The sequence below is a fragment of the Acinonyx jubatus genome, chromosome D4 (genome assembly GCF_027475565.1).
Source record: "Acinonyx jubatus isolate Ajub_Pintada_27869175 chromosome D4, VMU_Ajub_asm_v1.0, whole genome shotgun sequence".
NCBI classification, from domain to species: Eukaryota; Metazoa; Chordata; class Mammalia; order Carnivora; family Felidae; genus Acinonyx; species Acinonyx jubatus.
Window position 1 is genome coordinate 18458481 of NC_069391.1, and position 17917 is coordinate 18476397.

Sequence of the window (17917 nt, forward strand, 5' to 3'; positions counted from 1 at the left end):
GAAGTCTAGATGCAGGAACAGGGGACCCAAGATCACAGTGACATTTCCTCTGATGAGTCCTGATATAAAATTGTTGACCTTTTTGGGGTACTATGTGATATATGGAAGGTGCAAAGTGAAGACAGGCAGGTCTGATGCCCTTGCTGACAGCCTCTCGCTATTTCTCGGACATTGGGTGACTCATATGACCTTTCAGTTTCCTCTCTGTGAAGTCTATTTCCCATCGCCCAACACAGGGTCATTACAGGACCTAACCCATTGCTGACATGCAGTAGTTGCTCAATAAAGCACTATTGCCTTTACCACACTATGAACCAGATCGTCTCCGGGTTTGGAGTAGGGCGGTCTCCATGTGTAGGTTAAGAAGCTACTACATCTTCCAACCATGGATTAGCAAGAATTCTGGTCTGGTCAGATGACCACTGGTTTTATACATAATAAATATTGGCTTATGTGTAATGTGTGTGTCCTAACTCTAGTTTTGTGACTTTTAATGGTTCCCTTGTCACAGCAGTATGCCTGATGTGGTGAGGTTAGAGAGATCCACAATTTCTCAAAAATCAAACAAAAAAATCCCACCAATATCCACATAAAACGCGTCATACCCTTTTGACTGTGCATTTGTTTCTAGGCATTTATCCAAAGGAAATAACCAGAGAATGCATGTACAATGATGTTCATCTCAGCATTGTTTATTACAGTGAAAAATTAGAAACATCTGAAATGCTTCACAATGAAGATTTGGCTAAGTTAATTATGTTTCAGACATTCAATGGAATACCACGCACACATCAAAAAATTGTGTTCCCTAAAAGTATTTAATAACTTGGAAACAAGTTCAAGGCATACTGTCAAAGGAAGAAAGCAGATAACAAACCAGTATGGTCGGTATGTTTCTAGTTTAATGAAATAGAAATTATGAAGGAAGCAATAATAATATTAAATAATACCAGAAGGAGTATTAGCGGTTCAGAACACAGGCTGTGGATTCAGACCCCCTGAGTTTGAATCCCGGCTCTACCAGTTTCCTGCTATGTGATTTTGGCAATTATTTTATCTCTCTTTGTCTTCATTTCCTCATCAGTAAAATGGGGACAACATTTGTACCTACCACACAGGGTTTTTGTGAGGATTAAAATGAGTTTAAGTATGAGGCTTTAGAGCAGTACTTGATCCAGAGTAAGTATTACAGAAAGGTTGGCTATTAGTGTTACCTTTTTTTTTTTAAGTGATGTAATTCATGCTGTTTTTTTTAAAGTTAAAATAAAAAGTTGAATCACATCTATGAAAATCCATTCAGCTAATAATAATTGCTTACACTGGGATTGAATATAAGCCTGTCTGGCTCCAGAATCTGAGCACCTAACCATTATGCAATTCAGGAAAGGAACTGTTAGCCACAATTTTCACATATTTGCCAAAATATGAAGAGGTCATCATTGATCCCGGTACACAGTAGGTACTTAATTACTGGATGGATGATAAGGACAGTTATTGAATTTTCGACTGTCTCTTGAAGCCCCTGAATAGCCCTACACTGACATGAGATGGGCGAGTCCTAATTCCTAAATGCTAACCTTAAATAATGGCATTAAATGCAAAACCACTAACTTCTAGTTGGGGGGACTAGCATTAAACAGCCCAGTGTGACTTAGTTCCAGGTTAGAGGAAAATGTTGCCATGCCTGTTGAGCGTGCATCCCCTCCCCCCACCCCCGACCCTTTAAAGAATAAAGTAGAAAATGAAGCTTTTTATAAGATGTTAAAAATACATCAAGAACGGAATCCTGCCTGCCTGTTGCTGATTTGAAAATGGGTTTGAAAGCATTCCTCACATCCAGATTGGATTACTCTCACTTTTACTCTGCATTACTGCCAGTATTTTTTTTTATATGATTATTATTACTAGGACTTGTTCTGGATCCAGAACATGGCAATAGGAATTCTCTCTGGCAATTCTGCAGCTCAGGACTCTCACCAGCCCCTAAATCCAACAAGCATTCTGAATTTCAGCCAGAATTGATTGGAAAATTGGCCTTATAATTCACAAGGGTTCAGATTTGAGATCAGTTAACACCAGACTTCTGGAAACATCGGCTGCCCCCTTGGGCCAATGAGTGGTGAGGTTTTTCTCCTTGAAAACAGAGCTCAAAGTCACGCTTCTCTTCCTCCCTCCTAGTTATGCAGATGCATCCCGAGAAGTACTCTGAGAGTGAGGGTCTCCTGCTGTCTTTGTGCAGGCCTACACAGAAAAGCCTTGTCCCCACAGAAGGGGATCTCAGGACCTGCATTCTCAATTTACATATGATAAAGTTGAGTCCCAGATAGGAGGCGGGCTTTGCTGGGGTTACACCAGGAGTTAGGGGAGACTACAATTTGTATCTCCTAAATCTGAAGCTACAGTTGTTTTTTCTCTACACGGGCATACCTCATTAATGAAAGTCTTTGACAACGCTGCAAGTCGTGGGTCATCTATGGATGGACGGACCAAACCATCTCTTAAATGTGGCCCAGATCTCAGCAGCATATAACCCATCCATTTCATCAATGGGACAACAATGTACCTTCACCTGCTTTCAAACTGTGGCTTCCTCGTGAACTCTTTCGGTCCCTCGCTGAGCCATTTTGCCATGTAGAGCAAAAATACAAACGCCTTTTAGAAGTTGCAAGCCTGCTTTGGAATGTGTGTTCCTTGTTCCAGTTGGACTGACTTCTGAACGTGGAACTATTAAAAATCAGAATACTGCTTTCCTGGAAGCGGGAGAAACATATGAGAAGATGCATGCCGGCAGTTTCCTGTAATGCAGTATCTGACCCATCCTCTCGTTAGCCTTTCAAACCCTGCATCCATTTTAGACATGATGGCTGACGGTCTGAGAAGGGCATCTATTTGGAATTGAGGATTGAAACTCTAAGAACTAGGTAGCAAGGGCCTCATCCAAACTGGGCTTCTGACACATGTTGAGAGACCATTTAATCGCGTGATCAGTAAGATCACAAAGAAAGCTTAGAAGGTCACCAACATCACTGTGGGATGTAGTAAAACATGATGCAGGAAAACCTGAGTCCTGTGTCAACAGTCCAATCGATAGCCACTAAGTTTTATCTGTGTCAAATTTAAGAACGTTTGACATCTGTGCCAGAAGAGTGCAAAGGCAGTTATGCAAACCACCCAGCTGCTTCCCAGAACCCAAAAGTTCAGTGAAGATCATCTGTAAAGAATACACAGAAGACAGCCAGTGAAGGCACTCAACAACGCTACTCTTAAAGGTTCGCAAACAGTCAGATTTCCACGTTGGCAAGCCAAGTCCCAAATGTTGCATACAGCTGGGTAAATTCGACCTTCCAAGTGTTTGCTGTTTGTTGTCACCCATTTTAAAAACAAGAGACCCCACCCAGGATTACATGGAGGAAATGTTAGCGTGCCAGGTTGGTTAAGGGGTCGGGAGCAGAGTTATAATGCCTTGGTAGAAATTCCATTCCTGCTACTTACTAACTGCTTAGCTCCTCTAAGCCTTTATAACCCCATCTGTAAAATGGGGGAAATGCCTTTGGCTACCTCCTAAGGTGTCAGGGGCATTAAATGTGCTAACCTATCTAAAGTACCCAGCACAGTTCCTGGCCCATAGTAACGGCTCCAAAAATATAAGGTTATTATGAAAATAATTTCTTCCTTCTCACTAATAAAATATTCTGCAAATACAGCACCACATTCAGCATCTAGCAGTGAAGAAAGTATCCAGGAGGGGAGTAGGAGAGAAGCAAAGATTGCTCAGCATAATTATTGGAATTGCAACCTCTTAATGAGAGCTTATTAGGTGTCTGGTATTGTGTCGAATACTTACTGAGTATTTTCCCGTTTAATCGCCATGGAATATTATAAAGTACGATCCCCATTTTTCATACAAGCAATCAAAGCACAGCAGGGTGAAGTAATTTACCCAGAATAAGACATCTAAAAAACAGACTCAAATGTGGGACATTCTGACTCCACAACTTTGCTCTTCTGAAGTCTATGATCCTCTTTGAGTCCCCTGAGACGATTTGGTGCAATTTTGGCAGGGCACATAATGAACCACCCCCAGATGTGGGGAGAAATCGGTCACATGGCCGCAGCACAGTCGTGTACTGCTCCGTGGCATTCTACCACACACATCCCATGCACTTTCATGGGAATGGGGGGCGGATGGAAGTTTCTAGGTGTCCATCCACTTCCAGAAAGGCGGAACAGAACAAACACATGGGCAAAGCTAAGATAAATGGTCTCCTGTTCCCTGAAGTTCCCTTTCCCCCCGATGAGGCAAATTTACAGTGCTAGGAGTCAAAATATATTCAGTTCAAGTGAGCAGAGCAAGCATTTATAAAAAGTGGCCCATTGTAGGTATGGCATGGGGGGGGGGGGGTCAGCACAGAAAAATGAATCATATTGAGGCCACGCACAAAGAAAAATCATGAAAAAATAAGCAACTATAAAATTGTATATTAAGGCACAGTGATAGAGAGGTAGGCTTTGGAAAAAGAGAGACCTGAATTTGAATCCTGGTTCTAAGCTTACTCTGTGTATGGATCCAGACAGATCACTTTACTTTTGTATCTGTAGAATGCTGCATCTACGTCATGGGTCATCCCTACTGCATCTGAGTACTAGGAGGGTGAAATGGGATCCAGCAGATAAACAGTTCAGTATTTGCGCATAACTAGCAATGCCTGGGGCTATTCCTCATTCTACCACCTACTGGTTTTGTGACCCTGAGCAAGTTACTGAACCACTCTGTGCCTCCCTTTACCCATATGTAAATTGAGATCCTGGTAATACCGGCCTCATTGGGGGATAACAAGGATTAAGTAAATTGATATTTATAAAACACTTAGAAAATTGTCTGGCACGTAGTAAAAATTCAACGTTAGCTACTACCATTACTGTTGCAATTAGTTTCGATCGAGGTAAACACAAGATGCTGTAGGAAAACAAAGAGGCACTTAACTAACGCCAAGGTGGGTGGGCAGGAAAACACGGTGTAAATTAGCATATTCCAGGTAGAGGGGCAGAGGGTGGGGTGCAGCAAGGGCAGGGGTAGGATTTAGAAACAGCATTCTTGGATTTACTTTACAGTCAGTCTTCAGTGGAGACCATGCCTCTCCTATCTCTTGCTTTTGCCCATTATAGTTCATGGGTCCTGCAATTGGTTTAAAGGCAAATTCCAAGCTAGCAATGGAGTGGGAGGGAGTAGGAGGAGAATGCAGAACCCCTTTTTGCAAAAGGGCTGTAACCATTTAGCGGATTATTTAACATTGTGGAATGCAGTAAGGTCAGAGAATGGCTCACCTTTCAATGTAGCTACAGCTCCAAGGAGCAGTCTCTGAAATTGCTTGAAGTCATTTACACCAGTGAATGCATATGCATCAGGCCTTGGTTAAAGATTTAGAGGATAAGCTGGTTAATAGAATTAATTTGATATATCCGGTATAATTCAGTGGAACACATGAGTGCCCTTCAGAACCCAAAGCTTATGGGACAGGAACAAATCCTTGTACCAGCCATTAAAGAAGGATTAGTTGGCCTCCGGAAGGAGCAAGCCCATGACTTTCATTCTTCTCTAGCTGAATGCAAAATGGATGTCTTGATAAATGGTTATACGCTATGAACAACTTATCAGAAACTTGGGACCGTTGAGTTTATTTTATTTTTTTGGCCACTTCAGATTCATTCTACAGTCACATCTGATCCTTTACCTCATTCCTGAAGCCAAGAAGGAAGTGCACGGGAGACCAGGGTGCCACATACTCACCCAGGGCATTATCCTTTATGAGATGGAGATGGGGGTGATTACAAGGAGACCACATCCACTCTTCCCTGGGTAGGCTCAGCATGTACCCCAGAAGGAACAGTGGCGAGCTGCCTTGGATGAAAATATGGGCTGGCCCGGTACTGAGGCTGCTGGTGGGAGTTAAGAAACAAGCCAACCGAAAGAAGCTAATATTTACTGCAGTACACCAAGACGTCAACATCCCCATATTTTACAGATGAAACATGACTTTGTAGGACCCGATGTCTATTTTTTGAAGGTGATTCAAAACAGGAGTAGATCATATTTTGCTAGGAGAAATAAAAGCTTCCTTCTCCATTCCTGTTCATCCTGTGATGCCAGATTAGGGACAACTTCTGGCCCAAAAATCAGGGAAAAAAAATTGGAGCTGTTTTAAGATGAAGAGAGAGGTTCTTTTCATGCCACTCTCAGGATAGATGATTTTTTAAGGTGTCAAATTGGAATGGCCATAAGCTTTTGCAATCTGGGAAAAGGAACTTGGGAGTAAATGCTGATTGCTCCTTTAGGATATGTGGGTCCATGGCCAGCATGGCCATTAAAATATTCTCTCACTGAGAAAGACATTGGAAGAGAATTTTAACAAAAGGAAGAAAGAAGAAAGGGAGAAAGTATACATTTTCTATTTATATACAAGGATTACATAGCAAGGTGGTTTTGACTTTCAGGGATCCTACAAAGTGCCCAGTATAGTACCTGCACATAGGAACCATGTAAAAAAATAAATGGAAAATAAGAGGGCAGCTGAGAAGTCTATCTTGACCAAAATGACATAGGTATTGTAACTTGACATTAACTCATATTCTTAAATAAACTGTCTTTCTTTTAAAAATTGTTTTAATGTTTATTTTCGAGGGAGAGAGGAAGACAGAGCATGAGCAGGGGAGGAGCAGAGAAAGAGGGAGATACAGAACCTGAAACAGGCTCCAGGCTCTGAGCTGTCAGCACAGAGCCGGACGTGGGGCTTGAACCCACGAACCGTGAGATCATGACCTGAGCTAAAGTCAGATGCTTAACCAACTGAGCCACCCGGACGCCCCAATAAACTTCCTTTCTTAAATAAATTTCCCTTCCTCCCGAAAGACAGTGATTATTTTCCCATTTCTCTCTTTGCACTCATTGAGTAAGCCTAAGTACAAACCCTGGGCCATAGAGAAAGAAAGCGCTCACAGATCTGTTCTGATTGGTCTTGGGCAAGTGCTCTCACCTCGTTGTGCCTCAGTATCCTGAACTGTAAAATGGGGGTAACCTTACAGAACGGTAGTAAAGGTTCAGTGAGAATGTTCTGACTGCACGGGCAAGGAAAATCTGCAGCTCATATTTTCATTATTTGCCAACCCCTCTTCCCTTTGTTCTTCAACAGAGATCCCATCCTCCCATACAGTAGGTGGATCAGTGAACACAAGCTTTGCATTGGGCAAAGGTCCATGATGCTGACTTGGTGGACAGACGTTTCTACATCAGTTGCAGCTGCTCTGGTTTGCAAAGTAAATGACCACCAAGAAAGCTGAGGGGCAGCCTTGCAGCAAAGCGAGACCACTCTGCCCTTGTCACAACAGCCCTTTTCCAGGGCCATGACAGATAAAATCCATGTTGCGTCCAAGTAGGTCAAGGAGGAAAGAAGGACAGAAAGAGAAAAGCAAGGGAAGGGTACAGGGGGCAACAGAGGGATAAAGAGAGAGGGAAATAAATGTGTTTTTGAAATGTTCTTCTAATTCTTTGGGAAGAAAAGACAGCAGTGTTGAGCTAATGCCCCCAAAATAGATCTGAGCAAACATTTGCCAACGATCTGGAAAAGAAAAATCTTTCCTGACACTTCTTTTTAAGTAACAGTGGGACTTTGGGACTCTGGGAAGGGAGGGGTAGCGCTGAGGCCGGGCAAGGTCTTGCCCACGCTGCGTAAGGTTCTCTGGAGCTGGTGCCACTGCTAGAGTTCAGACCTGGCTCGTGACAAGCAAACCTCTGGAAACTGCGGTTTCGATTTCGCTCGTGGCTTAGTTTCATATGTGAGGCCTTCTCAGACCTAAGAAACCAGGCCTTGCTTAATCGAAATCAGACAGAAAGGCCACACACATTCCCAGGGATGTGTGCCATCTTGCTCTTTACAATTTTCACAGAACTCTCACAAGAGGAAGGGGAGTGAAAGGTGGCAGGGGGCTGGGCAAGTCTCCTTTCTTTTTACCTAGACCATCGTTCACAAATGGGAGTATTCTGGGCATGGTAAGGGATATTAAAGACCAAGGAATGTGGGAAATGGGTGCAGTAAAGTCAAGGAGGTCTTTTCTCCCACAGGGCACGTCGATATGCTAAATATTTACTATACAGACTCTCAGGCCTGAGGTTAGCTGTTCCATGAACATTATTTGACACAGTTACCCACTCTCTCTCTCTCTGTCTCTCTCTCTCTCTCTCTCTGTCTCTCTGAAATACTTTCTCCAGGTGGTGTCCAGGTCTCCACCCACCCTCAGTTTTCTCTTCTTTCATGGGACTCTTTCTTGGCATCCTTCACACACTCCCTGCTCTTCCTGCTGCACACCTGGGGAGCCTGGACTTCAGTGGCAGGTACCCCTGCTACCCATTGGATGGTTGCATGGACTTTACAGGCCTTCGATACCATGCATTTTCTTTTCTCTGACCGTGACCTCCACCAGTTATCTGCAGATTCATACTTTCAATTACATAAATGACATCTCCACTTGAATACCTAGTAGACACTATCCATGCAATACGTCCAAAGCCAGACTTCTGAGTCCGGCTGCCTGCCTCTGCCCCTCCTCCCCATGGCTTCCATAGAGTCGTGCACATTCGGTGAAGGGTAGCACTGTTTCTCCATTGCTCAGGCTCCAAGTGTAGGAGTCATTCTTGATTCCTCTCATTCTCTAACAGTCTAGGTTCAGGTCAACCCCACGTCTTACCTACGTTACTCTGAAAAGCATGCCCTGAATCTCACTATTGTTGTCACTGCCGCGCTAGTCCAAGCCACTGTCATCTTTCACATAGACTACAGCGAACACCTTCTCACCAGTCTCCCTGGGACACTCCCACTCTCCACAGTCAATTGTCAACACTGCATGATTTGAAAAACAGAAAGCAGGTTGTGTTACTCCTCCCTTCAAAAACTTCTGCTGATTTCTCGTTTTACTAAAAATAAACTATGAACTTTTCCCCATATCGTAAAAAGCCCCATATAATCTGATCCCTACTTACCTCTCTGGTCTCATCTCTTACCACTCTCCCCCTTACTCGCTTCCTTACATACACACCAGTTTTGTGCTACCCTGAGCAGGCCAAGAAGTAGCCTCAGGGCCTTTGCGTTGGCTGCACCATTGGCCAGTACTGCCCTGCCTCAGATCCTCAGCTGGCTTTTGGACACTAGTTCACTGAGCCAGTAAGTGCCTTTCCCTCTCTGAACTTTCCATTTTCCCCTCTGTGAGATGATTTTGAAGAAAATTTGCTGTATTATTATTATATATGGGAAGTGCTACATGGACATGGGTGAAGAGAAGAATTTGTAGACCACCGTGTGTCAGGACATGGAACAACATTTGGTCCCATATGACTGTTTCATATTATCAGTAAGCAAATAAAACTTAAAGGCACATTAGAAATTTAGCACTATAATTCACCATGCCCTTTATCATTATCGTATAGAATATCTTAGTCATTTCAAAGTGAAGACATAATTTATTCTAATTCTGGCGGTATTTCCACGTTCACTGTGAAAATGATCCATTCCTTCATTAGAGGTTGAAATGAAATTGAACAAGTAAATCATTTGTTTGAACAATGACAATATTTCAGAGTTTCTTCTAAGTACTTTGTGTGTTAATAGAGCTTTTCCTCATGACAACCCTCTGAGGGGAGTATCGCTATCCCCATTCCCATTTTACAGATGAAGAAACTGAAGCTGGGTGTGTGAAGCTGACTTCCCCATGCGCACAGAGCTAACAAATGACATAGTCGAATTTTGAAGCCAGCTTTTTCTACCATTCACCGTGTTTGCTCATGAAACATTATGTTCAGCTTAGCTATGAACATTTAAGTATATTGGCAAAGAGGATTCCATAAATAGTAAAGGCTTTTGAGTTTGTGCAGTATGATTGAAGGTCCTGGGGCTTAATATAAAGAAGGAAAGTTTTACTTTGAATTGTTTTTTGGTCTCTAAGTCTCTGAGTTTTTATAAGAAAGAATATATGCTATTATGGAAAGATTCAAAAGTTAAACCAGAAGTAATGAGAGAATTTCTCAAGGAATCAAATTTTCATTGATAGCAATCCTATATTAGGATGGTTTGCCTCAGGAGACAGTGGTTTCCCCACCCCTGGCAGTGCATGATCACAGACTGGACACCCCGTAGTAAGAGCTATTGTGGTTGAGAGCACGTTCCTAAATCACAAGATCTGGACTAGACATCTCTACCCAAGCTGGAATGGATGTTTGTTTAGAGTTCTTTCAACTTTGAGACATGGTTATTGAGTCGACATCCAATGTTGAAACTTAGCTTGGTTTCCTCCAAAGACTGGGCATTAGATCTGGGTATTAGGCAGTTTATTTAGGAGATGATCCACGAAGTAGGAAAGACAGTGGAGAAAGAAAGACAGGGACTAAGGAAAAGCTAACCAGTGGTGGGTTCTTGATCTGATGATTACTGTGGTCTTCTGGAGATCCTTCAAGGAACCATGCAATATAAGCCTCCATCCATATCTTCTCAGAGGGCTGGGCACTTATTCATCAGCATCCACCCAACTGGTGAAGGCTGTGCCTCTGCAGGAGCTGAGCAGACTTCCATAGTTTCAGAAAAGACCATAAGGAAGAAATGTGGAGAAACCGGTGGTACATCGTGGAGGCAGGTTAAGAGAAAAATGCATACAACTACTCATCACAGCTACACTCAGGTAAGACAAAGGCTGAAGGTATATAATGTAGACCACCAACAATACTTGTTATACCCAATCTTTGGTTTGTTTTGACTTATAGGATGGGGTCTGAAAGAATCAGCAGGAATCCCATGACAAATGCTTCTTTCACTCTAACTCTTCCCAGGAGGTCATCATTAGCCCTGGCTCTTGTGTTAAGCAGAATGATGCCCTGCAAAAATGTTCACCTCCTAATTCCTGGAACTTGTGTATAAATTAGGTTCTATGACAAATAGCAATCGATGCTGTAGATGGAATTAAGGTTGCTAATCAGCTGGCCTTGAGAGAAGAAGATTATCCTGAATTATCTGGATGAGCCTATTGTGATTATATTAATCATAAGGGTTCCTCTAACTTGAAGATGGAGGCAGGAAAAGAGAGAAAATCCTAGAGATGGCAGTATGACAAGGACATTGCTGTCCTTGAAGACAGAAGAAGGGGGCCATGAGCCAAGCATGTGGGCAGCTTCCAGAAGCTGGAAAAGACAAGGAAATGGATTTTTCCTTAGAGCCTCCTGAAGGAATGCAGTCCTACAACACATTGATTTTAGCTTAATGAGACTTATTTCAAACTTCTGACCTCCAGAATTATGAGATAATAACTGTGTGTTTTTTAAGCTCTTAAATTTGTGGTAATTTGTAATAGCAACAATAGGAAACTAATACAGTACCCTATTCTACAGCACTTCAGGGTGATTTATGGAATCTAATCCAAAGAGGATCAGCACACTAAATCATCTTTTTAAAAAATTCTTTTTTCATGTTTATTTTTGAGAAAGAGAGAGCGAGCGAGCAAGCACAAGTGGGGGAGGAGCAAAGAGAGAGGGAGACACAGAATCTGAAGCAGGCTCCAGGCTCTGAGCTGTCAGCACAGAGCCCGATGCAGGGCTTGAACCCATGAACTGTGAGATCATGACCTGAGCCAAAGTCAGGCGCTTCACCAACTGAGCCCCCAGGCACCCCATTAAATCAGCTTTTGGCCAAAATAATGGTGCTCCATGACAAACAACTCCCAGGTCTCTGTGGCTTAAAACAATGAAAATATATTCCAGGCTTGTAGGTAGATAGGTTGATGCAATTCAGTTGCAATGTATACATTAATCTCTACATCATCATTTGGCTGGGCTTAATTACATTTGACCAGGCTATGCTAGACTTACCTGGTCTCTGGGCTTAAGGATAGGCTCAGGTCAGCTCTAAGATTTTTATTTTGAAACATAGGCTGAAGAAGCATTGGCTTTCTGGGGTATGCTGATCTCCTGGCAAAGGGAAGAAGATTTTAAAAACTGGCATAAATTTTCCATGCCTATTTTTTTTTAAGTTTATTTATTTATTTTGAGAGGGAGAGAGAAAAAGCAAGCAGGGGAGGGGTAGAGAGAGAGAATTCCAAGCAGGCTCCACACTGTCAGCATGGAGACCCACGTGGGGCTCAAACTCATGAACTATGAGATCATGACCTGAGCCAAAATCAAGAGTCAGATGCTTAACTGACTGAGCCATCCAAGTGCCCCAATTTGCCATTCCTCTTAAGGTCTCAGGTTGAAGTTGACACACCATTACTTCTGCCTACATTCCATTTCCTAAGTAAGTCATAAAACTTGCCCCATGTCATTGGATCCAGGAAGAACACTGTGCCAAAAAAGCATGCAAAGGCAGAGAGGGAAGGAAGGACTGTAGACAAATAATGCAATCTTGCAATCTACCTCAGTCATTGAGGGGTATTAGTATCTGTGAAATGGGCTCACTGATCTCTTCCACAGACAGTTCCCACCATGTACTGGCGAAAATAGTTGGGTTTCCAAATCTACAGATATTTGGAATGGTCCAAATCTACAGAGATCCATTAGACTGCAAACATGTCTAAACAGACTCTTAGATCCTAAGTTTAAGAATGACACAAGGAAGTGTCATCTGATTATCATTTTGAATAGGGAAAAGTGGGTCCAAGAGAAAGGAATGTCATTTTCCCAAGACCAGACAGTGAGTATAGAGCTGCTAATAAAACAAAGGCCTCTAAGATCTCAATCCAGGTCTCAATCCACAGCTTTCTTAATTCTGGAAATCCTGCTCCTGGGTACCACAAACTATGTTATTGTTTCAAGTCCTGTGGGGTCCATCTACCAATAGCACTACTGAATTCAGAAAGGGGACACTGATTATTCCAGACACACAAAGTTTTCATTTTTCTCTTCTAGAGCTTGGGTTTGAACAAGGTTCTATTTTGGCTGGAGCTGGAGAAACCCACTCTGCCTCTGCCCAAGGTTGTGCTTGGGTGTTGTGGAGTAGTGATTAAGAGGGAAAGGACCTTTCAAACCCACATGGGTTTCTTCCTATTTTTTCCCCTACAACAGTAATGTCTGAATGCACGAGGTGCCTAAATCAAGAGGGCTGGAGACATAGAGGTTCTCTCTTATCCATGGGTCAGGGAGGGCATCCTCACAAGCTTTCTCAGACTTTCTTTTCAGGAAGCTTCAATCCTCCAGAGAAAGGAAGTTAGGTCTGTTTCCTATGCCTAAAAAATCCTGTTGTTACCCTTTTATTCTTCCTAACCATGTGAGAAACCTCAGGTCAGCTGCCATCTGGTCTAGGAATACTTCTCTACTTTCCCTGAGCAGAGTTAATAGCTCACTTGTCCCTGCTCACATACCACTTTATTCTGCCCTTATTCTATCATTTACCACATTGTATGATGCTGTTTCTTAACACAACTGCCTCTCTCACCAGATTATATCTTCTTCCACTGCTGGGACTCTAATCTCATTTAGTGCTATGCCCTATATGTGCTAAATGTGTCTACCATACAGAAGATATTCAGTAAATACTTGTAATGATAGAAATGATTCTATGGCTTATTTTAGCCAACAGTTCACGACAACATTACTTAGTGAAATACTCTTAATAGTAATTTATTAAATTCTTGAATAAACATATACATGAAAAAGAAACGATAATCTCTAAGTGTCTTCACATAGAAACAGACACATAGGTTCACACACACCCATATTTACATGATGAACTAAATAATAAAACAGAGCTTGGGGAACTCTGTAATCAACCTCTTTCTTCTTTTTTAGCTAATGTAGACAGAAACAAATTAACATTTATTTGGAAGACATCTTTTCAGAGATGTAGTTTCCAAATGATTTGGGTATGCCCAGCAGTCAACCAATGAGCTTCATTTTATTAATCCAAAAATAAACAGGGAGTACTACACTGCCAGAAGTGATCTCAGCTCACCTCTTGGAGGTAAAGTCTCCAGTGGAGGTACTTTTGTTGCTCAGCTGCAGAATGGAGGTAGGCCCTACACAGCAATTTCCAATTAGCAAAAGGAGTTGGGGGATGATTTTGGCAAACTTGACCTAGGTTTGGAATGAGTTTGTCCCATGCCTTACTGTGCACATCTTGCCATTTCTGAAGCTGTGAGTCAGGCTGATGTCAGCCAAGCAAGTAGCTGAACCAGCATGTCCAAGGAGATTGGAGGTGTCCTTGGCAAGGGTCTTAGATGCTACCTACTAGGGGCAGCTGTCCTAGAAGTGATGTCACTTTCTTCCTATTCAGATCATAACTCTATAACGAGCTTTGTACAAAGACGTCCAAATGAAATTATGAGTGCCCTAAGAGTGCTTTCTTAAGGAATGGCTATATACATATCTACGTATCTATATATAGTTAGTTACTAGACACCAAAGAGATATGAATTCTAGTTCTTGATGTAACATGATTCATTGTGCAACCTTGGGAAAATCACTCCTCTTTGCTGGACCTCTGTTCTTCTATGTGCATAATGACTATGTTGGAAAGGTAATCTCTAAGATCCCTTCCAGCAATCCTGTTCTCTTAATTAGTGGAGACCAATGGCAACATTTATTTTACTGCATTTAAGGAACTGATGTATCCTTCCGAGGACATTTTGCTAGCAACTCAACAGTCTTGTTTTGTCTTCTATTACCACTGCCTCAAATAGGTTTGAAATTCATCAAAGTTCAATACTTTTGCCAATCTGTCATGGGATTTAGAAAAGAAGCTGTGTTGCCTTCTGCTGGGCGACTATGTTCAGGTGTAAGCAGCGTGGAATTGGGAACCAGAATTCAATGGGTGTACTGGAGTTTTAAAGATAGTGAAGTTCTGTAATTGAATTCCAGATCCTAGATTGGATCAAGTTTTTGGACACTTTAGACCTTGAATTTTTTGATAATTAAAAAAAATCATAGCACCACTAATCTCCTTGAAGTAAGCTTTCCTTAGCTTGGCCACTTAAAAACTGATGACCTTAGGAAATACTTCTAATTTCTAATCCTGCAAAGTGTGACTTTTGGATCCTCTTTAAATGATAACTAACATCCGTGTAAATGCTGCAGGTCACAAAGATATTTATGTTAATTTATTTTCTCTTTGGAGCCATTACAAGATCTTCAGCCTCATCTTCTGCTACTGATGTCATGTATCACTATTGGTATGAACATTAAAATAAACAGAAAAGAACAGAACAAAGGCAGAGGAACTAACTTTAATTGAACAGAACACTTTCTGTCAACCAGACCTAGTGTTCTATGCCTCAAATATTTTATCTCCTCCAGCCTCACACCAGCAGTGTGGTTTAAGGAATTTTATTGAGGAGGAAACCTAGAACTTAAACCACATTTAGGAACACTATGTCAAATAGGTTTATCATTTGGGAAAATAATTACTCCAAAGCTCCTGATTAAAGTAATATTTTAGTCCCTCAGATTTGTTTTAAAATTCTATTTGTGTGTGTGTGTGTGTGTGTGTGTGTGTGTGTGTGTGTGTGTGTGTGTTTGGTTTCCAAATAAAAACCTTAAATAGTTTGTCTAACTTTGATTTTAGGAACCAATGGCATTCAGCACTTAGATCTTAACCTTTTTTAAGAATCTTTCCTAACTTCTAAGAATATTATAAACGAATCAACTCCAATGTACAAAATCAGAAAAGTATTATTCATTTCAGCAAGTGACATAGACATCACTGGGGAAGGAAACTGAACTTGGGAAAGGAAGGGTCATGGGAATTTTTACTTCTCCTCTTCTTACCTTCCCCCTGCAACACCTTCCTAGTTGGTCTCTACTGATGAGAACTTGTTGCTGTCAATGGTAGGCAGGTTGGTTTTTGCAGCATGGAGACCTGTATGTGGACTGTGCTCAAGCTCCTACTAGCTATATGGCCCAGGCCTTGCAGGTCACAGCACTGAACTTCATTAGGGTTAGATGCAAAAAACCAGGCGAACAGAGTTGCCATTAGGATTCAATGAGAAAATGCACTCTATGTTTCTCAATACAAGGGAAGGTTTTTCCTCTCTAAATTGTGCCTCATCGAGTAGAATCACTTTTCATTTTGAGAGCTTATGATCTTCTCTCAATTACTATATTTTGAATGACAAATTTTATTTGGGAAACACATATTATCCTGTAACTCTCTTGATCAGTTCTAGAATTAGATGCTACAGAAATCATCTAACAGAATCAGTTACCAAAAGAAGGCAATGCAGCATAACAATTATTTAGTAAGTGCCCCACCTTGGAGTTAAGTGGGGGTGGTGGGGCTAGGAGAGTGGGGACAATGAGGTGGGAGGAAAGGTGTCCTTACAATGGCAAGATGTGCAAATAAATAAGTCCTGTAAACAGCTCTCTAAAAAGTAATCCACTAAGTAGTTCCATTGTGAAAATCTTGAGTAATCACCTATAGGAAGAAATAAATAACCTCTCATAATCATATGTGAATAAGGGCTTTTGGCTTAGAGGGGAAAAAAGTGAACAGAATTATATATGGTTTAAAAAAATTATACCTAAATGGGTAAAAGGGAATGGGAGATACAGGTTCCAGTTATGGAATGAGTAAGTCACGGGGATAAAAGGTACAGCATAGGAAATGTAGTCAATGGTATTGTAAAACTGGTTATAACGACAGATGGTAGCTACACTTGTGATAAGCAAAACATAATGTAGAGGCTTGTTGAATCACTATGTTGTACACCTGAAACTAATGTAACATTGTGAGTCAAATACACTTCAATATAAAAAAATAATTAATTGGGGGTTCCCCGGGTGGTTCAGTCAGTTGAGTGTCTGACTCTTGATTTTGGTTCAGGTCATGATCTCAGGGTTGTGAGATCGAGCCCCAAATCAGGCGCTGCACTGAGCATGGAGCCTACTTGAGATTCTCTCTCTGCCCCATTTCTGCTCCCACATGCGCATGCTCACTCTCTCTCTCCTCTCAAAATAAATAAATAAACTTAAAAAAAAAACCAATATTAGTTAATTGGGGTGCCTGGCTGACTCAGTCAGAAAAGTCATGTGACTCTTGATCTCAAGGTCATGAGTTCGAGCCCCACATTGGGTATAGAGATTACTTAAATAAATAAAACTCAAAATAAAATGAAAAATCATTTAAAAACTATTATATCTGAAATTTAGATGGAAGAAATTTCCAAACAGGATCTAATGACCAAACGATATTGAAAAATGCATGTAAAAAGTCTGAATAAAATTGTTTCATAAAATAAAGGAGTGTAGAAAAGGCATCTTTCTAAATTAATATATTATTCATATAATACATGGTTTTAAGTGTATTTAACGAAATGAACAAACTAAACAGGTATTTAACTATTTAGTGTACATCAGTAAAATTAATATTTTCAAGCTGGTCAAATTTGTTTTAATACTCTCATTGGAAAGATGGACAATTGCTGTCTATCTGGACTTTATTTCTGGACTCATACGACAGAAGGTGCCTGGCAAACAGTGGTCTCCCAACAAAAGGCAATTATTATGGCCCAAGTAGTAGTGGTGGGGGTGGGGGTGGAATAGTAGCAGTCTGAAAATTAACCCTACATGAAAAAAAAAACTCTTGACTTGCAACTCTAGTCTTTTGATAACAAACAAAATACTGCTTAGTGGTCCTTCTGTCTCATGCCTCAGTCTTAGCCATTGACTCATTCATTTGTACAATGACCAAACATGTCATAAGTGGTCAAATGTGCAACGCTCTTGGCTGGGTGCTGAAGATTCACAGATGAAGACCTTAAGAACCCTCCCCTTAAGGATCACATAGTTTAGTGAATTGTTATCAACATGTGTATAATGGTTTCCAAATCTGGGCCCTATTCATACTTTTAGTTGATAACTCCTTGCTGTAGGGGACATACACCCTGGCAATTACAGGAT